The sequence below is a fragment of the Tachyglossus aculeatus genome, chromosome 5 (genome assembly GCF_015852505.1).
Source record: "Tachyglossus aculeatus isolate mTacAcu1 chromosome 5, mTacAcu1.pri, whole genome shotgun sequence".
NCBI classification, from domain to species: domain Eukaryota; kingdom Metazoa; phylum Chordata; class Mammalia; order Monotremata; family Tachyglossidae; genus Tachyglossus; species Tachyglossus aculeatus.
Genome location: NC_052070.1, coordinates 42,759,589 through 42,783,834, shown reverse-complemented (window position 1 = coordinate 42,783,834; position 24,246 = coordinate 42,759,589). Strand labels below are relative to the sequence as shown.

The 24,246-nt window shown below is 44.2% G+C and overlaps 1 non-coding gene across 1 annotated transcript; it reads left to right on the top strand.

Annotated features, from left to right (window-relative positions):
• The first annotated feature begins 18,670 nt into the window (after positions 1 to 18,670).
• Positions 18,671 to 18,808, top strand: LOC119929212. The gene has a single exon (XR_005451348.1). It is a non-coding gene; the product is annotated as a small nucleolar RNA SNORA7 (small nucleolar RNA).
• Positions 18,809 to 24,246: the final 5,438 nt, after the last annotated feature.

Below are 24,246 nucleotides of genomic sequence, written 5' to 3'. Positions count from 1 at the left end.
TCAACTGTAAAATGGGGATTAAGACTGTGAGCCCCACATGGGATAACATAATCACCTTGTATCCCCCCAGTGCTTAGAACAGTGCTTCACACATAGTAAGAGCTTAACAAATGCCATCATTATCATTATTATTATTACCTGAGGGCAGGTGATTGCTGGCCTGTGGGGGTGGAGCATGGATGGAGGTGGGGCTTTCTCTCCCTGCTCTACCTGGCCACAGGCCTGGACCAATCAAAGATTGCTACATAGAGCCACAGCTGTAATACCTAAGGCAGATAAAAAGTGGTTGCTTTGAATCGCCAAGAGGCCCGCGGAAGGCACAATGAGGCATGCTGAAGCACACAGAGGGAAACACCTGGAGCAGAAACATGCAGAGGAGAAGCAAGAAGGAAGCATGCTGGGAGTAGAGAAGCAGTAGAAGGCAGCAGCACTTGGAGGCAGAAAGCAGAAGCATTGGCCGAATGGGCTTCCTTGACCAGCAGACTGATATCAGATCCTTGGTGGAGTGAGTGTGTGTGTCTGTATGTGTCACTCCCTTGAATGTTGGTAAAACTTTCCACAGTAGCCTTGGTGATCAGAAGTCTGGTTTGACTTTACTATGTGTCAGCAAGACTTCCCCGGTCCTGGTTGGTACAAACAGGGGGTTCGCGACAAGCATTTGGGAGAGCACAACAGTAGCAAAGCCAAATTCCCTTTCCTCAGGAAGTTTAAAATCTAATAGGTAGGGATTGTCTCTGTTGCCAAATTGTACTGTCCAAGTGCTTAGTACAGTGCTCTGCACACAGTAAATACTCAATAAATATGATTGATGGGGAGGCAATTAGACATGAATTATTTACCAAAGGTGAATATAAGAGAAGGATAGACCTGGAAATTGTACAAATGAATCAGGATGCAGTAAGACCCATTGACTGATTAGTTTGAAGATGACATGTCACTGAAAAAATCATTCTCTATGTAGTGTCCAAATAAGAAATTTTAGCTGAGCCACACAGTCCTTTATGCTGAAAATGCCAGTGAGGTTTTGGAATTCACTTTGGAACTATAGTTTTCAATAACCCCCTGCTGGCTTGATTTCAGACACCCCAGCATTACCTTCAAGCCAGGAGATAATTGCTGTTTGTTTGACTCACATCTACTTCCTTCTGAATAAATCAGTATTTATGCCCACAAGTGGCACAGATATAAATTCTTCTGGGCACAAAGGGTTGATTTATGTTTGGAATTTGTCTAGAACAGAGAACAATTTAGTGTTCCTGCTTCCTTCCCAGAGTTACATTCTGTAGCAACATTGTCCAGGACATTCTGTGAGAGTGATGGATTACTTTGAATGTCATCACATAAATTGGAATTGGACCATCTTAAACTGACTTATCTCAGCCTGTTCCCCATAGTTTGCTTGTAAAGTTAGTGCTACAACTTTTAGCTAACTTTTTCAAGTCTCTCATTCCAGAAAAATTGGACTTTTTTTGTCATGGTGATCTCCATTTGGGCTCACTGGAGACTGTGTGTTCTCTCTATCGGTTATCTCTGCATCTATTATGTTCTAAAGCACAGAAACCATTGATTGACTGAGAGAAGGCAGTCAATCAATGGGTCAAAGAGTTCAAGAGTGCAGGGGACTCACAGGGATCAGATGGTCTATCTTTCTGCCTCCAAGAACAAACCATTGACTAAACCATTCAGAGCATGAGGCTATCTAACTTTAAAACTCTCCCCTAACCCGATGAAGTTGTTAGTCAAGTAACCCTGTTTCCCTCCTTAAATATTAGTGTTTGCTTGAATAAGTGTTTATCCAACCATTCTATCTATTTTTTTTTTTTTTTTTTACCCAAATCAACCATCTGAAAACTCTCAGCAGGATCTGAGAAGTTCTTGGCTTCTAATTTTGATCTGATTAGTCTCTCAATAATGCTCACTAAACACAAAGGACATCAGAACTGTGTTTTGGGAGAGCTCAACCAAAAAAAAGATACACACATTGCCATAAAGGAGCTTGTAATCTAATAGGAGGTTTCAATTCTTAAACTATGAGCCCCCTAAGATCTAGGGACAATGTCTATTTACCACTTCTCTAGTCTTTTTCCACTGTTTATGGTGCTTATGGTCCAATAAGGCACCAGGGGTGGTGAAGTTCATCTGTGAGTGTATCTCTGATTAAAAGGCCAATGCAATATCAGAGTGCTCACCACATTGGGCACATGAAATGGTAATAATAATAATCGTGGTATTTGTTAAGCACTTATTCTGTGCCAAGCACTGTAGTGGATACAAACAAATTGGTTGTCCCTGCCCCATGTGGGGCTCATAGTCTCAATCCCCATTTAACACAGAGGCACAGAGAAGTGAAGTGACTTGCCCAAGGTCACACAGTAGACGTGGTGGAGCTGGTATTAGAACTCATGACCTTCTGACTCCACTACTCCATACTGTTTCATTTCTTGTTGCATTATACCATCCACCTATACCATCCCAGCATGCTTACATCACTCTTCTAAAGCCAATCCACTTACTGTACCTCAGTCTAATCTATCTTGTTACTGACCCCTTGTCCACATCCTCCCTCTGGCCTGGAACTCCTTCCCCCTTCATACCCACCAGACCATCACTTGTCCCTGTCCCATGTGGGGCTCACAGTCTCAATCCCCATTTAACACAGAGGCTCAGAGAAGAGAAGTGACTTGTGAGCCCACTGTTGGGTAGGGACCGTCTCTATATGTTGCCAACTTGTACTTCCCAAGCGCTTAGTACAGTGCTTTGCACACAGTAAGCACTCAATAAATACGATTGACTGTCCAAGGTCACACAGCAGACATGTGGTGAAGCTGGTATTAGAACTCATGACCTTTTGACTCCACTACGTCATACTGCTTCATTTCTTGTTGTATTGTTGCATTACACTGTCCACCTATACCATGCCAGCATGCTTACTTAACTCTTCTAAAGCCAACCCACTTCATTACTGACCCCTTTTCCACATCCTCCCTCTGGCCTGAAACTCCTTCCCCTTTCACACCTAACAGACGATCACTATCCCTCCCTTGAAAGCCTCAATAAAATCATATCTCCTCTACGAGCCCTTCCCTGACTTAACCCTCATTTCTTCTATTTCTTCTATTTCTTCTCCCTTCTGGATCACTCTTGCACTTGGATTCTAACCCTTTATTCACCCCACCATAAGTCCCATAGCACTTACATATGTATTCATTATGTATTTACATTGATGTCCATCTCCCCTTCTAGAGTGTAAGCTCCTTGAGGGCAGGGAACCTATCAACCAACTCTTATATTTTACTCTCCCAAGCACTTATTACAGTGCTCTGTACACAGTAAGCCCTCAATAAACTATTGACTGATTGACCACTGACCCATACCATCTGACTGATTTAACAAATACATGGTTGTAAACTTCTTCACCAGATGGAAACAGACCATTCTCAAATTAGATAAAGTAATAATAACAATGATTAATATTACTATTATTGTCTTATTCTGTACTTAGTATGTACCAAGCACTGAACTAAGCTAAGGTATGGATATGAGACAATCCGATTGGAAATAGTCCTGATGCCATCTGGGGCTCACAGTGTGAGAGGTAGACAGATATCTTAATCCCAGTTTTCAGATGAGAAAACTAATGCTTGGAGGGAATAAGTTACTTGCCCAGGGTCTCCTGACAGAGATGTAACAGTACTGCGATTAGAAACCTGGTCTCCCGAATCCTATTTCCCAGTCCTTTCTACTATGACACTGTCAGAACCTCAGGATTCCTCTAGAATAAGTATCTAGAATGGAAGGAATTATAGATTGATTTATATAGCAAGCCCTACTTGAGTAATCAGCACCTGAGGAACACCTCCGCAACATTGCCAAGATCCGCCCTTTCCTCTCCATCCATACCGCTACCCTGCTCATTCAAGCTCTCATCCTATCCCGTCTGGACTACTGCATCAGCCTTCTCTATGATCTCCCATCCACGTGTCTCTCTCCACTTCAATCCGTACTTCATGCTGCTGCCCGGATTATCTTTGTCCAGAAATGCTCTAGGCATATTACTCCCCTCCTCAAAAATCTCCAGTGGCTACCAATCAATCTGCGCACCAGGCAGAAACACCTCACCCTGGGCTTCAAGGCTGTCCATCACCTCGCCCCCTCCTACCTCACCTCCCTTCTCTCCTTCTACAGCCCAGCCCGCACCCTCCGCTCCTCCGCCGCTAATCTCCTCACCGTACCTCGTTCTCGCCTGTCCCGCCATCGACCCCCCGGCCCACGTCATCCCCCGGGCCTGGAATGCCCTCCCTCTGCCCATCCGCCAAGCTAGCTCTCTTCCTCCCTTCAAGGCCCTATTGAGAGCTCACCTCCTCCAGGAGGTCTTCCCAGACTGAGCCCCTTCCTTCCTCTCCCCCTCGTCCCCCTCTCCATCCCCCCTTCTTACCTCCTTCCCTTCCCCACAGCACCTGTATATATGTATATATGTTTGTACATATTTATTACTCTATTTATTTTACTTGTACATATCTATTCTATTTATTTTATTTTGTTAGTATGTTTGGTTTTGTTCTCTGTCTCCCCCTTTTAGACTGTGAGCCCACTGTTGGGTAGGGACTGTCTCTATATGTTGCCAATTTGTACTTCCCAAGCACTTAGTACAGTGCTCTGCACATAGTAAGCGCTCAATAAATACAATTGATGATGATGATGAATATCAGTCATCCTGCAAATATTGAGTCTGTTTCACCTCTTCTGAATGGAGCCTAGCACAGTTCCATGTGTGTGTGTTGTGGGGGGAAGTGGGGTTCTAAAAGGTTATTGTGGGAGAACAAAATACCATTTTCATTCTTTAGGAAGTCCCACTCCACCTTGTTTTGTGCCAGTGCAATGCTAATGAAATGATGACGATAATGCTAATGATGATCATGATGATGTTAATGATGATGGATATAACAATGAGAGTGCAGCAAGAATCAGTCTCATATCTGCACTCAGACTGAATTCTTCATAAGCGCGCACACACGCACACTCTGTTTTTGATAGCTGCAGGAATGTGTGTTGTGAGAGAAGAAATTCATGCCATTATTCCTCCAACCCACTTAATCCAATAAGAGGGTTCCCGGGCTTCTTCTTTCTGTTCCTGCTAGGAAGATTGGCTCCCAATTTCATCTGCTGTTACCTGCCAGAGACATGGTCCTTGGCAGCAATAGCATAGAGGCCACAGTGGGAGGGTCAGAGATCTTGAATGGCAAGAGAAAAATTGTTCACTTGCAATCTAGCCTGTGAACAGGGACCACCTGCTAGACAGCTATCTACTCAGATATTGGAGGTAAGAGAACAAAGCAATTACTGCCATTTTTCTTAAATTTCAAAGGAAATGAACAAACACCACTTCTGAAAGGTCACTGGGGGAAATGCCCAGAAATCAAACAAACAGACTCAGAGCAGGAATGTACTCTTCCAGCATGTTCAAACAGGAAGGAATGTGTGAGATAGGAGAAGAAAGAGGCAAGCCGACAATCCTGGTGAGAAGGTTAAGATCTCCAGTCCTGGCATGTTGAAAAACTGATGGATAATTGGAATGAGCTTCCAGAATTTTTAATTATAGAAGTGGTATAAATAATCACAAAGCACAGCTTCACTAATGAGAGTCCTTGTGCTAAGACACACAGAGAAGCATTTGTTAGGAGGCTTTGAAAGCATGCTTGTTAATTAGGCGCCTTGCAGTCAGCAGGCCTTTAGAGAAGGAGAAACATTTATTCATTTAAATCAGCCTCTTTTGGAGAGGTATCCAATATCAATTATGGGTGGCAGCATGACCAGATGAATGCATTCTGTAGCCAGTAAAAGGATCTGGAAGTCAGAAAACAGGTTTGGGCTTGTTTTGCTGATGGAGTTTTATGAGTATTTATTCTTGGCCTGGGTAACAGAGGAAGAGAGGAGCAGACATGCTGCTGAGGTTGGCTGAGAAAGAAATTGTCCCTCCAGGGACCCTTGGGAGTCCTCTGTTGTTTTCTCCTCTCCGGGATATGATCTGGCACCTCTAATAGCTTTAGCAGGTTTTGCTTTCTGGGAGTTTGCTCTCTGTTTTCCCCTTACAGTCCCTCAGGACCTTCGTTGTGGAAGACTGGGCCATCTATTCAATCAATCAATTTTAGTTACTGAGCACCTACTGCGTGCAGATCACTGTTACTAAGAACTGGGGAGAGTACAATATAATAGAATTCCTAGACACGTTCCCTACCCATAACAAGCTTACAGTCTAGAGGGGGAAGGCAGGAGACCTATGATCTAGTCCCAGCTCTGCCACTGGCTTCTGTGTGACCTTGGACATGTCACTGAACCTCTCTGGACTTCAGTTTCTTCATTTGTAAGATGGGGATAAGATACCTGCTCTCCCTACCTTCTGAGTTATCAATCAATCAATAGATGAATACTTACTGTCTGCAGAGCACTATAGTAAGTTCTTGGGAGAGTGCAGTACAACAGAGTTGATAGGCATGCTCCCTGCCCATAGGGAGCTTATAGTTTAGTTTGAGTCCTATTTATGATAAATAATAACTGTGGTATTTGTTAAGCACTTACTAGGTGCCAAGCACTGTAGTAAGTATGAGATAAGCAGGCTGAGCACAGTCCCTGTCTCTCATCAGGCTCACAGTCTAAGTTGGAGGGAGCAGGATTTAACCCTAATTTACATATGAGGAAACTGTCAGAGAGAAGTTTAAGTGACTTGCTCAAGGTCACAGAGCAGGCCAACATTAGAACTCAGGTCCCCTGCCTTCGAGATCTGTGCTCTTTCCAGCGGGGCATGTTGCTTTCCACTTTGGGATAGGAACTCTACCTGGTCAGATAATCTGTGATCAACACCAGTGTTTAGCACTAGGATTATCCCCTAGTAGATAGGTAATCAGTGCCATCATTACTGAGTGACTCAGAATGCTCACTGCATAAGGTGAAATGTAGTCCCACAAACGAGGTAACTGAGGCCCACAGAAGTGAAATGACTTGTCCAAGGCCACACAGGAGACAAGTGGTGGAGCTGGGATTTAAAACCCAGGTCCTTCTGACCTCCAAGCTGGTAGAGGGAAGAGTGGTGAGACTTAGTGGTTAGTGCCCGGGTCTGGCCGTCGGAAGTTTTGCATTCATTCAGTTGCATTTATTGAGCACTTACCACGTGCAGAGCACTGTACTAAGTGCTCCAGGTTCCACTTCCGCCTCCCACCTGCTGGGTGACCTTGGCCAAGTCACGTCGCTTCGTCCCGTGTGTGTGAGCTGGTGGGTTGTTGTTTAGCACAGGGCTTAGTGCTTAGTAAGGGTTGAACGCTAGACTGTGAGCACGTTGTTGGGTAGGGACCGTCTCTATATGTTGCCAACTTGTACTTCCCAAGTGCTTAGTACAGTGCTCTGCACACAGTAAGCACTCAATAAATACCATTGAATGAATGAATGAATTCAGTTCTCCCTTAACAGGAAGGGCATATATATTCAGCTCTTTGAGATTGGATGGGGGCTTGACGTTGCACAAAGATTTTAAAAATATTCTCAAATCACATCCATATTCCAGAAAATGCCATTTTTTGCTCAGAATGAGGATTATAGGTTCTCAGGTTTACACATCTTTAAAGACTAGAGAAAATCAATGGTATGATCTCATGTTTATTTAGTGGAGAATCTAGAAATCTAGGTATGTCAAGGCTGGGTCAGAACAATGACCATCCAGGACCTTTCTTTAAGCATTTTGATACCCCAGTCCCAAAGGATTTATGTATAACCTTATACTCTACTATTTCCCCTATCTGTAATTTACTTTAACCTCTGTCTCCACCTTTAAGTTCCTTATGGAGAGAAATTGTGTCTACAAACTCTGTTATAGCATTCTTTCCTAAGTGCTTAGTACACTGCTTTGCATACAGTAAGTGCTCAATAAATACTGCTGATTGACTGGTTTCTCTGATGGTGACAACAGCACTGTCAAAGGATCTGGGTGTTGGTAGCCCTCCTGGACAACCATCCTTGTGGCTAGGATTGGATGATCCTATACCCCAAACCTTTCCCTTGACCATCGATTCTTTCCCTGACCATCCCCAATCTGGCTTCGGTTGAACAGTGATCTCTTTCTTTCCAAATCCAATGGTCTCTACTCCATCCTAATCCTCCTTGACCTCTCAGCTGTCTTCAGCACTAATGACCACTCCCTACTCCTGGAAAAATGATCTAACTTTGGCTTTAATGATAGTGTTCTCTCCTGCTTCTCCTCCTATCTCTCTGGGTGCTCATTCTCAGTCTTTTTTGCAGGCTCCTCCTCTGCCTCCCACCCTCTAACTTGGGTAATCCCTCAAGGCTAAGTTCTGGGTCCTCTTCTATTCTCCATCTTCATACACTCCCTTGGAGAGCTCATTCGTTCACATGACTTCACCTGCCATCTCTATGCAGATGATTCCCAAATCTACATCTCCAGCCCTGATCTTTCTCCTCCTCTGCAGCCTTGTATTTTCTCCTGCCTTCAGGACATCTATACCTGCATGTCCCACTGACAACTCAACATGTCCAAAACAGAACTCCTCATCTTCCAACCCAAACCCTGTCCTCCCACTGACTTTCCTATCACTGTAGACAGCACCATCATCCTCCCTGTCTCACAAGCTTGAAAAATTGGCATTATCCTTAATTAATCACTCTTTCAACCCACATATTTAATCTGTCACCAAATCCTGTCTGTTCTACTTTCATAACGTCACTTAAATCTACACTTTTCTCCCTTTCCAAACTACTACCATGTTGATCCAAACATTTGTCCTAGCCTGACTTGGCTGTCATCAGCCTCCTTGCTGGGCTTCCTGTCTCTCTCTCTCTCTCTCCCCACTCCAATCCGTATTTTACTCTACTGCCTGGATTGCTTTTCTACAAAACCATTTAGTCTATGTTTCTCCACTTCTCAAGAGCCTCCATTGACTGCCCATTCCCCTCTGCCTCAAACAGAAACTCCTTGCTATCATCTTTAAAGTTCTCAATCACCTTGTCTTCTCCTTTCTTACACAGGGGAGAACTAGGCACAGTCTGTGGCCATCAAAGGGCTCACTATTTAAGAATAAAGATGGGAGAAGGGGTTGGTAACAGACAAATAGTGAAAGATGGAATAATAGAAATACAAAAGACATTAGCAATTAGGACAATGATAAATAGAAGACCAGCAGTAAGATGCTATGTCTAGCAGAGCAGCATTTCAGACTCTCCAGGAAAGTTTAGTTCATTTGTGACAAATAATAACTCAGTGAGAGAGAGAAAGGGATGGGGGAAGGAGAGAGGTTGACACCACATGTGACTGCTCAGATGGCTGAATTCATTCATGTGGGCAGGTGTGACTGAAAAGGTCAATGAGGGATGAAGGGGAAGGGTCATGCATTGACAAAGGAGAGTTAATGTTGGTTTACACATTCAAAAGCAGGGCATACCAAAAGGCCGAAAGCCAGGTTTACTTGAGAATGTAAGCCAGAATGCCAGGAATGTAGATAATCAATCCATCATATTTATTGAGTGCTTATTATGTGCAGAGCACCATATCAAGTGCTTGGGAGAGTACAAGACAAAAGCATTAGCGCACACGCTCCCTGCCCACAACTTGCTTACAGTCTAGAGGGGGATGTAAGGTGGAACGCCAAGTGTAAATCAGAAACCTAGACTTACAAAAATTGACCACCATTCATTCACTCAATAAATACGATTGAATGTTTACTGTGTACAGACCACTGTACTAAGCACTTGGAAAGTATGATTCATCAAACAGAGACAATCCCTACCCAACAACGGGCTCACAGTCTAGAAAGAAGAGTAGTTTCCATCAGAAGAAGAGAAGTCACCACAAGGGACATGGAAGTAAGGAACTACCTCAAGGTGTAGCTGAAACTGGTTAAGACCAGGAGATAGGGAACCGGCAGAGAGGACTGGACAGGACCACACCCGAACAACCAATCACAGAAGGGCAGAGATGGAGAAGAGGACCAATTGCATAAGACTGGACACAAGGGAGGGTGTACAAAAGTGAAAAGATTGTCATAATAATAATTATGGTACTAAGCGCTTACTACGTGCCAAGCACTGTTCTAAACACTGGGGTAGATCCAAGGTAATCAGGACGTCTCACGTGGAGTTCACCATCTTAATCCCCATTTTGCAGATGAGGTAACTGAGGCACAGAGAAGTCTAATGGCTTGTCCAAGGTCACACAGCAGACAAGTGATGGGGCCAGGATTAAAACCCCCATCTTCCGACTCCCAAGCCCATGCTCTTTCCACTAAGCCACTCTGCTTATCTGTGTGGTCAGTGTGACTTCAGAGATTATCCATTGGATTGCAACAGTAAGTGCTCAATAAATACTACTGACTGACTGACAGGTGCCCCTCTGTGAAAGGTTGGCAACAAAGCTGCAATCGCTGCTTCTGAGCATCTCCTCATTGAATCCTGTAGCACCCCACCCCAACCACTGGAGATTGAAGCTGCTTCTTGCCATTTCTGAGTACCCTCTATGTGACCCTACAGTATCGACCCTCTGGGGCTAACACCTACCAGATTTAACGCTCACCTTCCTCTCAGAATTCACAAAACCTCTCTCTCCTTTGCCTCTGACCTCACCTGATGGCATGAATTCTTCCTACTTAGTATTACCTGGGAGTGCCCTCCTAGAACTATCCTAACTGTTCCCTGATCTGTGGCTCTGGGACAAGACAAAGGCCATTTGCCTGCTGGGTGACCTGGAGAAAGTCACTTAACTTTTTTGGGCTTCAGTTTCCTCCTGTGTAAAATGGAGACACACTACCTCATCTCCTTCCTACTTAGATTGTGAGCCCCGTATGGGATAGGCACTGTCTAACCTGAGTGTGTCCTATCTATCTCAATATTTAGTACAGTGCTTGACACATAGTGAGTGCTAAACAAACACCACGGTTATTATTATAAGACCATAAAGGCTTCAATGCCCTGTGTTTCCGAATGCTGGCAAAGAAGAATAGGAAGCAGTAAATTAGAAGTGGCTGATTTGGCAGGCATTCTTTATACAGCTCTAAGTGGCCGGACCAAGCTATCTTTGGCAAGGACTCTGGAAGCCGGCATTAAATTCTCCACTCACCTGCTCCCCCCGGGAGTGAAATTGTTTAAGGCTTGCCCAGAGCCATCCAAGATCATTTTCAAGCCTTGTCACGGAGGTTCATCGGAGTGATTCTATTTATCCTACATTTGGCTAAAACTAATGAGCCAATGATAAACAACTAAGCATTTTCTCCCCTGCCGAGTAATGAATATTAATTAGTCTGTCAAAAAAAGGAACATAGCTCATTTGCATGTGGAAATGGAGCTGAGCCCCTTTTATTTGAGTGTCCCCACCAACAGGAATGGCTCTGATGCTGCTTACATACTGTTCGGCAGGAAATGGAGGTCCAGTCATGAAAGTTAGATTTGCTGATCATTTGCTAGTACTGACTGAGCCACTGCTCAAACAGAACTTTTTAGCTTCCCACCTAAACCTTCCCCTCCCCGTTGCTTTCCTGTCACTGTAGACAGCACCACCATACCACCTCACAAACCTTTAACCTTGGTGTTAACCTCAGCTCATCTTTCATTCAATCCACATATTCAGTCTGTCATCAAATCCTGTCATGCTACAACGTTAATCCAAATAGTCTATCCCACCTTGATTATTGCATTCATTCATTCAATTGTATTTATTGGGCACTTACTGTGTGCAGAGCACTGTACTAAGCGCTTGGGAAGTACAACTTGGCAACCTATAGAGACAGTCCCTACCCAACAACTGGCTCATAGTCTAGAAGGGGGAGACAGATGACAAAACAAAACATGTGGACAGATATCAAGTCGTCAGAACAAATAGAATTAAAGCTAAAAACATATCATTAACAAAATGTACAAGTAAAATAAATAGAGTAATAAATCTGTACAAACATATACAGGTGCGGAGGGGAAGGAGGTAGAGCCAGGGGGATGGGCCTTGCTGACTTCCCTGCCTCATGTCTCTCCCCTCTCTAGACCATACTTCATTCTGCTGCCCGGATAATGTTTGCACAAAAATGTTCAGTCCATGTTTCCCTGCTCCTCAGGGACTTACAGTGGTTGCCCGTTCACCTCTACATTAAACAGAAAGTGCTTGCCATCAACTTTAAAGCACTCAACCACCTTATTCCCTCCTTCCATACCTTCCTGCTTTCTTACTGCAACCCTTCCCGCACGCTTTAGTTCTCTAATGCTAACCTAGTCACCATACCTCAATCTCGTCTATCTCCCTGTTGATCTCTAGCCCACATCCTGCCTCTGGCCTGGAACACTCTCCCCCTTTGTATCTGACAGACAACCACTCTCCCCACCTCAAAGCCTTATTAAAGGCACATCTCCTCCAAGAGACTTTCCCCAAAAGGCCCTCATTTCCTCTTCTCCCACTCCTTTCTGCATCACCCTTGTATTTGGATTTGCACCTTTTTATATTCATCCCTCCCTCAGCCCCACAACACATTTATATAATGGAATGCCCTCCCTCCACACATCCTCCAAGCTAGCTCTCTTCCTCTTTTCAAAGCCCTACTGAGAGCTCACCTCCTCCAGGAGGCCTTGCCAGACTGAGTCCCCTTTTCCTCTCCTCCTCCCCATCCCCCCCGCCCTAGTATATATGTTTGTACAGATTTATTATTCTATTTTACTGGTACATATTTACTATTCTATTTATTTTGTTAATGATGGGCATTTAGCTTTAATTCTATTTGTTCTGATGACTTGACAACTGTCCACATGTTTTGTTTTGTTGTCTGTCTCCCCCTTCTAGACTGTGAGCCCGTTGTTGGGTAGGGACCGTCTCTATATGTTGCCAACTTGTACCTCCCAAGTGCTTAGTACAGTGCTCTGCACATAGTAAGTGCTCAATAAATACGATTGAATGAATGAATTTTTTACATTGTCTCCCCCCTCTAAATTGTAAGCTCATTGTGGGCAGGGAACGTGTCTACCAATTCTCTTGCATTATTCTCTCCCAAGTGCTTAATACAGTACTCTGAATATAGTAAGCACTCAATACATACAAATGATTGATTGGGACTCTACTGCATGAAAAGCACTGTATGGAACCCTTGCTGTGTGCAGAGTGCTATATAAATGCCTTTGGTGTACAGGGCACTGTACTGAATATCAACTGTGTGCAGAGCTCTGTAATAGCCTAGTGGGTGCAGAGCTTCAGATGATAATAATAATAATAATGATGGCATTTGTTAAGCACTTACTATGTGCAAAGTACTGTTCTAAGCACTGGGGAGGATGCAAGGTGATCTGGTTGCCCCAAGTAGGGCTCACCACCTTCGTCCCCATTTTACAGATGAGGGAACTGAGGCATGGAGAAGTTAAGTGACTTGCCCCAAGTCACACAGCTGACAAGTGGCGGAGCCAGAATTTGAACCCATGGCCTCTGACTCCCAAGCCCGGGCTCTTTCCACCGAGCCACGCTGTAGAGACCATGTTAATAAAGACTTCGGAGAGTCCAATTAGTCAATCAATCAATCAACAGTATTTATTGAGTGCTTACTTTGTACAGAAATTGAAAGCAAGAGATATGGTCTCAACCCTCAGAAGATGACTTGAATGTAATTTACTCCTTCCCTAAGCACTTATGTAGCTATCTGATGATAAATAATAATTATGGTATTTGTTAAGGACTTACTATGTGCCAAGCACTGTTCCAAGTGCTGGGGTAGATACAATGATAATGATGACTGTGGTATTTGTTACGTGCTTACTGTATGCTAGGCACTGTACTAAGTACTGGGCTGGATGCAGTCTAATCAGGTTGGACAGTTTGATGAATTATGCTCTCAGTTTTTTAATTTTGTTTATCCCATATGTAAATATTGCTATGGCTGTGTGATGTTACTGGGGGTGTTCGGCCCTAAACCCCAGACAAAAGAGCCGTGGAGTCACTCTCGGAGTCCAAGGATCCCTGTCATTCAGAGTTCTTCCAATTTTCTAATGCAGATCAGGGGCCTTTTCTGCTCAGCACAGCTCAAGCTCCTGCATCTCTATTCTGGTCATCACCCTTAAATGGAAGCTCAGTCATTTCCTCAAAGGCAAGGGGTCATTAGGGCCTAGCTTGCTACCACCCCTTCTGGGGCTGGCAGCAGAAATCTTGCAGGGATCCAGCATCTGGAACTTCTTCTCCAGCCCCTAATGCAGACAAGACATGGAGATCTGAGATTTCAGTGAGTTTTAATAGTTTCTTAATTAGGTAACAATAAAAACAATTCCAGTGAAAACCACCTTTCTGTAGATCTAATACTCCTCTCCATACCTAGGACCCTCTGTAGGTGTCCTGGGAGTCACAGTCACAGTCCCCTGGTCCTACAACCCACCTCTTCCCTAGTGGCAATCCGGGATCAAGTCACACCCTCTAGGAGTTGTTGCTCAGAAACTAGGTTACTCGGTGAGCTTTCTCCCATTCAGGGACAGGTTCTTCACTCCTTCAGAGTCTTAATTTTATACCCCAAACCTCCAGGCTATCCTAACCTCACCCAGGATCCTTTCTTAGAGGAGCAGCATGGTGAAGTGGAAAAAACATTGGCCTAGGAATCAAATGGTATGGGTAATAAAAATAATAATACTGTTGGTATTTAAGCACTTACCATGCGCCAGGCACTGTTCTAAGCACTGTGGGGGGAATTCAAGGTAATCAAGGTTGTCTCACATGGGGCTCACAGTCTTAATTCCCATTTTACAGATGAGGGAACTGAGGCACAGAGAAGTGAAGTGACTTGCCCAAAGTCACACAGCTGACAAATGGTGGAGCCAGGATTAGAACCCATGACCTCTGACTCCCAGGCTTGGGCTCTTTCCACTGAGCCACGCTGCTTCTATACTCGTCTTTTCTCTACCACTGTCGTACTAATTCCGGCTATGCCACTTGTCTGCTATGTGGACTTGGGCAAATCACTTCACTTCTCTGGGCCTCAGTTCCCTCATCTGTAAAATTGGGATGAAGACCTTGAGCCCTATGTGTGACAGGGACTGTGTCCTACCAGATTTGCTTGTATTCACCCCAGTGCTTAGTACAAAGCCTGGCACATAGTAAGCACTTAACAAATACTGCAATTGTTGTTGTTGTTTCTGATCTCTCCCTGTGCCCTTTGTCCATCCAGGGTCCACAGCACGAGCCTTCACTGTGTCCTGCTCTCCCAGAAACATGGCTTGCAGTACCTCTTACCTTTTAGATGGAAGAGGGTTTGCTTCTTTAACTACCTGGCTCTCTACTTACTTCCCTATCCTTCTCTCTGATTGTCTTGGCTAAGTATTTGCACTTCTCTCTGGAAGAAAAAACAAAGAGTGACTGTTGGCTTCCTCCACCCTCTTCTAACTGTGGGGAGCAGTGAAACTGGTTGTCACACTTCGTCCTTCTTTCAAGTGGAGGATTGTTTGTCTCAACGGACATGCTGTCTGCAGCATCCAACTCACGGAGAATTCATGGAGATACCTTTTCTAGACAAAGAGTTACTAAATACTGTGAATGAAAACCTTAACCAAATACTGCAACTGTGATGTGTTCTCAAAACTTTGAGAAGCAGGGAAAATAGTACAAGCTTGGGAGTCAGAGGTCGTAAGTTCTAATCCCGACTCCACCACTTTTCAACTGTGTGACTTGGGCAAATCACTTAATTTCTCTGTGCCTCAGTTACCTCATTAGTAAAATGGGGATTAAGACTGTGAGTCCCACGTGGGGCAACCTGATAACAGTATATCTATTTCAGCTCTTAGAACAGTGCTTAGCACATAGTAAGTATTCAACAAATACCATTATTATTATTATTATTTCCCAAGGCAGAACAAAGCGTACATAATGAGTACAGTTCCCCTGACACTTGCCCACACTCAAATCCCTGAGGTGCAAAAAGAGAAAGAAATATTCCTCTGTCTCACCCCTACATAGTCACTTACCCATGCAATGTGGCACTCTTGCTGTCTCTCTAGGAGTCCTCTGTCTCTGATTCCGGTTTCTTCCTGGGTCCATCTCCGGTTAGTTGCAACATTCACTGTGGTCACTGGGGTCTCCAGTCCCTGGTACCTGTAGAATACTGGGGCTTAGAACAGTGCTTGGCACATAGCGCTTAACAAATACCATCATTATTATCATTATTAGTGGAAAGAGCCCGGGCTTTGGAGTCAGAGGTCATGGGTTCAAATCCCGGCTCTGCCATGTGTCAGCTGTGTGACTTTGGGCAAGTCACTTCGCTTCCCTGTGCCTCAGTTACCTCATCTGTAAAATGGGGATTAAGACTGTGAGCTCCATGTGGGACAACCTGACTACTTTGTATCTACCCCAGTTCTTAAAACAGTGCTTGGCACATAGTAAATGCTTAACAAATACCTTTATTATTAATATCATTATTATTAAAGTCTCCTTCAGGCAGATTCTGTAAATGGTGCTAGGAAAGTCTGGGCATCATCATCCATCCACTCTAAAAAGTATAAAATCACTACCAGTCATAAATTAATGGTATTTATTGGGTATTTACTATGTGCAGAGCAATGTTCTATATACTTGGGAGAGTAGAATATGACAGAGTTGGTCAACACATTCCCTGGCCACTGTGTTCAGTGTGGTTGTCCCAGGAAGTACTAGGGCACATAGATGTCCTGTGTCCCACTGCTGATGTCTTTGGTGTTCTGCCTCTTCAAGCTTTAGCCTTACTGCTTCTATAACAAAAGCTCTCTTCTACTCAGCTTCCTATTTCTGCAACTCTGATGCTTCATTTTGTTTTGTGCTTCTGTGTCTTGTCTTCTTGCCTCAGCTCCGTGCTTCTCTGCTTCTTTCATCTGCTTCTCCTTTGGTATTTTCAAATCAGTTTTGCCTCTTCAGTCCAGAGTTCTTGCTGCCTGTTTCTTTTGCAGGTGCTTCTAATGAGACCTGAGGAGCAGAATTAATCATTTGATGGTATTTACTGAGCACTTATTATGTACTGAGCATTGTACTAAGCATTTGGTCGAGTACAGTGGCGACAGCGTTGGTAGGAGCTTACAGTCTAAAGTGGGAGGCAGATGCTAATATAGGTACATGAAGGACAAGTGAGCCCGTTGTTGGGTAGGGACCGTCTCTATATGTTGCCGATTTGTACTTCCCAAGTGCTTAGTACAGTGCTCTGCACACAGTAAGCACTCAATAAGTACAATTGAATGAATGACAAGTGTATAAATTCATTCATTTATTCAATCATATTTATTGAGCGCTTACTGTGTGCAGAGAACTGTACTAAGCACTTGGGAAGTACAAGTTGACATGCTGCAGGGCTGAAGGTAGGGTGCATAGCTAGTGTTTAATAGGTACAGATCCAATTGCATAAATGATGCAGAATGCAGAAGGAATAGGGGAAAATAGGGTTTAATTGGTTCCCATGCAAATTTGGCGACTTTTCTATTCAGTGCACCCCAAATCTTTGCACCCCTATCACTGCCACTGTTCCTTGACTTAACTGACATCCCCCAGATGTGAAGAGGTCATAGAAGACTAGCCTCCCATCTGCTTCCCAAGTCTGGCTGCAGGGAGCCTACTGCTTCCCAGGTCCCATGTCTCCTTGGCACCTGAAGCTTCTCCCCAACCATCTATCACCAGCTTATACCGAGATCTGAGATCTTAATCATATTTAATAGTTTCTTAACTCAGAATTGAAGGAAACAAATCTGGTTTGTCTCCTTCCCCTGCATGGCTCAATGGAAAGAGCCCGGGCTTTGGAGTCAGTGATCATGGGTTCAAATCCTGGCTTCACCAGTTGTCAGCTGTGTGACTTTGGGCAAGTCACTTAACTTCTCTGCACCTCAGTTATCTCATCTGTTAAATGGGGATTGACTGTGAGCTCCCTGTGGGACAACCTGATCACCCTGTAACCTCCCCAGTGCTTAGAACAGTGCTTTCCGCATAGTAAGCACTTAATAATAATAACGATAGCATTTATTAAGTGCTTATTATAATGCCATTATTATTATTATTATTATTATTATTATTATTATTATTATCATTATTATTCACCCCCCAGGACACGCTTAACTATTCTGTAGGCATCCAGGGCTCACAGAGAAGCAGCGTGGCCTTGTGGATGGAGCACAGGCCTGGGACCTAGGTTCTAATCCCAGTTCTGCTGAATGATGTTGAAGTCATTTCACTTCTCTGGGCCTCAGTTGCCTCATCCGCAAATTTGTTATGAGCCCCATGTGGGATAGGGATTATGTCTAACCTGATTGATCTGTATCTACCCCAGCACTTAGTACAGTGCCTGGCACATAATAATCACTTAACAAATGCCATGAAAAAGAAAAAGAAATATTCCTCTGGTCCTTCCCTTCCCTCTCTTGGGGTAACCCAGGTTCCAGATCACCCTCTTCAGAATTTTTGGTCAGAGGGTGTTTTTTCTCCCCAGTGAGGGCAGAACATCACTCCTCCAGAATCCTAGCCATGGGACCCCAATCTTCCAGGGTTTCCCATACCTAATCTGAGACTCTCTCCATGTGCACTGTGTCTGTCCATGGTCCACAGACCGTGCTCTATCTGTGTCCTGGCAAGAATCTTCCCCTTCAACTGTCTTCCCTGCCCCTGATTCCTCCCCACTCCTCTGATTGGTTCGGCTAAGTATTTACACTTCCCTAAGGGAGAGACCCCCTCTCAAGGTCGCACCTGGGGAGTTTCCAGTACTCTTCTAGTCTCAGCTACAGGAGGGAAAGTCAAGCAGAGGCCTACCCATTCCATTCCTAGCTTGGCCAGTGGCTAGTGAGTGGAAGGCAATCTGCTGGGAGTCAAAACACACCCAAGCTGGACAGCAACGGCATGGGAGAGAGTCAAGAGTGGAGACTCGAGTTTACCGCATGGAAGATGGCAATGGTAAACCACTTCCATATTTTTAACCAAGAAAACTCCATGGATCCACTACGAGAACTATTGCACGTGGGGAGTGGGGCATTCTGGGGAGATGTGTCCGTGGTGTCACTATGGGTCGAAACAACTTGATAGCATAAGACAAGACAAGGGAGAGAAACCACAGAATGACCCTTCTGGCTTCCTTCTCTGTCCTAAGTTTGAGGACCAGTAGAACTGGACATCAAAGTCTGCCTTCTTAAAATAGTTATTTGAGGGCAGAGAACGTGCATTATGCTTCTGTTGTATTTTCCCAAGTTCTTAGTGCAGTGCTTTGCACCTAATGGGTGCTTGATAAATACTTTCACTGCTACAACTACAGAATTCCATCACTGCCAACAACACCATCATCACCCTCATATCACAGGCCCAAAACTGTTGTGTTATCCTAGACTCATCTCTCTCATTCAACCCATATATTCGGTCTGTCACCAAATCCTGTTGGTTGAACCTTAACACAATATTGGTAAAATCCACCCTTTCCTCTCCACCCAAACTGCTAATACATTAACCTAAACAACACTTATCCTGTAAGCCCCCCTTTAGACTTATCCTGTAAACTCATTATGGAAAGGGAATTTATCTGATAATTCTGTTGTATTGCACTCTCCCAAGTGCTTAGTACAGTGCTCTGCAAATAGTAAGCACTCAGTAAATACCACTGATTAATTGGTTACCCTAGCCTGCCTTGACTACTACATCAGTGTTCTTGCTGACCTCCCATTCAATCATCTTGCCTTCTCCTATCTTCCATCTCTGCTTATATAGATATCTGTATATCTGTATATATGTTTGTACATATTTATTACTCTATTTATTTATTTTACTTGTACATATCTATTCTATTGATTTTATTTTGTTAGTATGTTTGGTTTTGTTCTCTGCCTCCCCCTTTTAGACTGTGAGCCCACTTCTGGGTAGGGACTGTCTCTATATGTTGCCAATTTGTACTTCCCAAGCGCTTGGTACAGTGCTCTGCACATAGTAAGTGCTCAATAAATACGATTGATGATGATGATGATGACTACAGATCCTCTGACTTCCAGTCTCTTGCTCTTTCACTAGGCAACACTGCCTCCATTTTGACCCCAGGACCACTGGAATCCATCGCTCTTAAATCATCGCCAGCGTTCAGCAAGTATCCACCCCAATACTCAACACCCTTGAGATGTGTGTAGAAAACAGAAGGTCAAGGAGCCCGTGCCAACCAGGGGTGAAGAGTTGCCAAAGAGAAATGTTGGAACAAGAAATGTTTATTCGGTACTTTTATTCAAGGGCTGGTCTGTAAGACCACTTAGAGCAGCAGGATCTTAGCAGTGGGTGGCAATCCTGGGGGAAAGGAAGGATGGGGAGCCATCAGGGGCCCTCATGGCCAGGACCTTGGGCAGTGTGGCCCAGTGGAAAGACTATGGGACTGTGAGTCAGGAGACCTGGCAACTCACATAATCACTCTGGGCCTTATCATACTACTCTGTAAAATGGAGAGAATATCCCTGCTCTCTCCCCTTTAGGTTCTAATCCTGGTTCTGCCATTTGTCTGCTGTGAGACCTTGGACAAGTCACTTAACTTTTCTGGGCCTCAGTTCCCTCACTTGCAAAATGGTGATTAAGACCGTTAGCCCGATATGGAACAGGGACTGTGTCCAACCTGATTTGCTTGATTGAACCCAGTGCTTACTACAGTGCCTGGCACATAGTAAGGGCTTAACAAATACTATCATTATTATTATTATAGTATGGCCCATGTGTGACAAGTTCTATAGCTGATCTGAATATCCTGGATCAGCCCCTGCCCTTATCCCAGCTCTTGGCACCTAGTAAGCACTTAATAAATGCCAAACAGATAGAAGCACTGCACTGTGCTACCTCCTCCTCCTCCTCCTCTTCCTCCTCCTTCTTCCAGGAAGAAGTTCAAAGTTCAAACCCGAGATTGAGCCAGGAGCAGTTTGTCCAGGAAGGAGGTGGGACATGAGAGCAACTGGATGAGCCATGAGGATAATTATAATCTTTCTGTGCCAGAGTCAGTAATTATAGGTATAATTAAGGAATCGAAGGTGCACTGTTGGGGGAAGTTTGGGCTGATTATTTCAACAAAGAATCAAAGAATAGGTTCAAGAGTAGGGTACTGTAAAAATGAGCCAGTAAAATGATTGTCGCCATGTTCAATTTATTTACGAGCTAATGAACAGTAACTTGTTCTGCATGAGGAGAGATAATCACTATGATTCTGGGAGAGAGTTGTCAGTCTATTCATGGATGTTGGGTTAAATCATTTGCTTGGCATTGAGTTTGAGGCCAGTACCCTCTCCTCTGTTAAGAGAAGAAATTGGGATTTCCTCATCACCAGTTGGGTGGAGGATGGGCACATACTGTGTGCAGAGAAGCATACTGAGTGCATCCGGAATTAAATTAGATTTGTTTGAGATATTGGTGTCTTCACTTGGAGAGTTTGGTTGAACAAGGGAGGCACTGCCTGCCAACTGGTTCAAGTTTTTGTTGGCCCTCTCCTCTTGCCTGTGATTCTTGCCTTATCCAGGAGGCCTGTGCCTGGAAAAGCCATATATCCTCATGTGAGGAGCAGGGGACTGGGAGTCAGGAGCGCAAATTCTAGTCCTTGTTTTGCCACTGGTCTTTTATGTGACCTAGGGACAAGCCACGAAACCTCTTGGGCTTCAGTTTTCTCATCAGTGAAATGGGGATAAGATCTCTGCCCTCCTTACCTGTTAAATTGTGAGCATTGGATGGGACAGAGACTGTCTGACGTGATTATTATAATAATAACAGTAATGATAATAACAATAATATTTGTTAAGCCTTTCTATGTCAGGCACTGTTCTAAATGCTGGGGTAGATACAAGATAGTCAAGTTGGGCCCAGTGCCTGACCCATGTGGGGTTAGAAGACTTCTTCCCCCATTTACAGGTGAGGTAACTGAGACACAGAGAAGTTTTATTGACTTGCTCAAGGTAACACAGTAGATAAGTGGCAAAGCTGAGATTAGAACTCAGGTCCTTCTACTTACCAGGCCTATGCTCTTTCCACTAAGCCACACTGATTATCTTGTATCCACCCCAGTGCTTAGCACAGTGCTTGGCAACATATTAGGTGCATATACTTTCCCTAACTAATAATAATAGAAATGATAACAATTATGGTATGTGTTTGTTTATGGGGGAGGTTATGGAATTTGTTAAACACTTACTATGTGTTTAACACTGCACCAAATGATGGGGTAGATGCAAGATAATCAGGACACATATGGGCCTCACAATTCTAAGTAGGAAGGAGCACAGGTATTCATTCAATCGTATTTATTGAGTGTTTACTGTGTGCAGAGCACTGTACTAAGCACTTGGGAAGTACAAGTTGGCAACATATAGATGTGGTCCCTATCCAGCAGCAGGCTTACAGTTTAGAAGGGGGAGACAGACAACAAAACAAAACATATTAGCAAAATTAAATAAATAGAATAAATATGTACAAGTAAAATAAATAGAGTAATAAATATGTACAAACATATATACATATATACAGGTGCTGTGGGGAGGGGACGGAGGTAAGGCGGGGGCGATGGAGTTGTTGAAACTCTGCTTCGAAGATGAGGGGACTAAGGCACAGAGAAGTTCGGTGCCTTGCCCCAGGTCACAAAGCAGGTAAGTGGTGGAGCCGGAATTAGAACCCAGGTCCTAATGACCTAATAGGAAGCAGCATGGCCTAGCGTACAGGCTATGGTCCTGGGAGTCAAAGGACCCGCGTTCAAAGTCCAGCTCCACAGCTTCTCTTCTTTGTGACCTTGGGCAAGTCACTCCATTTCTCTGTGCCTCAGTTGCCTCATCTATAAAATGAAGATTAAGACTCTGAGCCCCATTTGGGACATGGGCTGTGTCCAGTCAGATTAGTTTGTATTTACTGAAGTGCCTGGCACGTAGTAAGTGTTCAATAAATACTTTTTTTTTCTTAAAAAAAAAAAAGGATGTTTGACTCCCAGGCCTGTGCTCTTTCCAGTAGGCCGTGCTGCATCCCAAATGAACTAATTTACCCCAGTGAGATGTGCACAATGCTGTGTGGGTACCAATCCTGTCTATCAAGGAGACATATTCTCTACCGTCCTGTAGCTGTCAGCTTCAACAGGCCATGTCCATGGCTTTCAGTTCATTAACAGTAAGAGATACAGTCCTCGCAGACCCATGGTGCATAACTTAGTGTAAAGGACACGGGACTAGGAGTCAAGAGACCGAGGAGTAATAAACGTGGTGTTCACAGAGCACTTACTCTATGTCAAGTTCTGTACTAAGTACCGGGAAGGACACAAAACAATCAATCAGGTTGGACATAGTTCCTGTCCCACTTGAGGTTCACACTCTTTAAGGGAAGAACAGCTGCTTAATCCCCATTTTATCAATGAGGAAACTGAGGTACAGAGAAGTGAATAGACTTGCCCAAGGTCATACAGCAAGCAGTGCCTCATTCTCGCCTGTCCCGCTTAGCCTGTCCCACCGTCAACCCCCGGCCCACATCCTCCCCCTGGCCTGGAATGCCCTCCCTCTGCACATCTGCCAAGCTAGCTCTCTTCCTCCCTTCAGAGTCCTATTGAGAGCTCATTTCCTCCAGGAGGCCTTCCCAGACTGTGCCCCCTCCTTCCTTTCCTCCTCTTCCCCCTAACCATCCCCCCGCCATACCTCCTTCCCCTCCCCACAGCACCTGTATATATGTATATATGTTTGTACATATTTATTACTCTATTTTACTGGTACATATTTATTCTATTTATTTTATTTTGTTAATATGTTTTTTTTTTTTGTTGTCTGTCTCTCCCTTCTAGACTGTGAGCCCGCTGTTGGGTAGGGACCATCTCTATATGTTGCCAACTTGTACTTCCCAGGTGCTTAGTACAGTGCTCTGCACACAGTAAGCACTCAATAAATATGATTGATTGAATGAATGAATGAATGAATGTGGCAGAGCCAGGATTAGTACCAAGGCTCCCTGTGAGGCCCAGGATCTTTCCACTTGATCATGCTTTTTCTCTGTTAGAAGAGTCCAGTATTTTTATCCTGGCTCTGCCATTTGCCTGCTGGATGACCTTGAGCAGTTTAATTCTGTGCCCCTCATTTTCCTCATCCATAAAATGGGAATTTAATACCCGTTCTCCCCATTAGACGGTGAGCCTCAGACGGAACAGGAACAGTGTCTGATCCAAAGATCCTGAAGGGCGTAGTGGATAAATCATGGGCCTGGGAATCAGAAGGTCATGATATCTAATCCCAGCTCTGCCACTTGTCTGCTGTGTGACCTTAAGCAAGTCAGTTCACTTCTCTGAG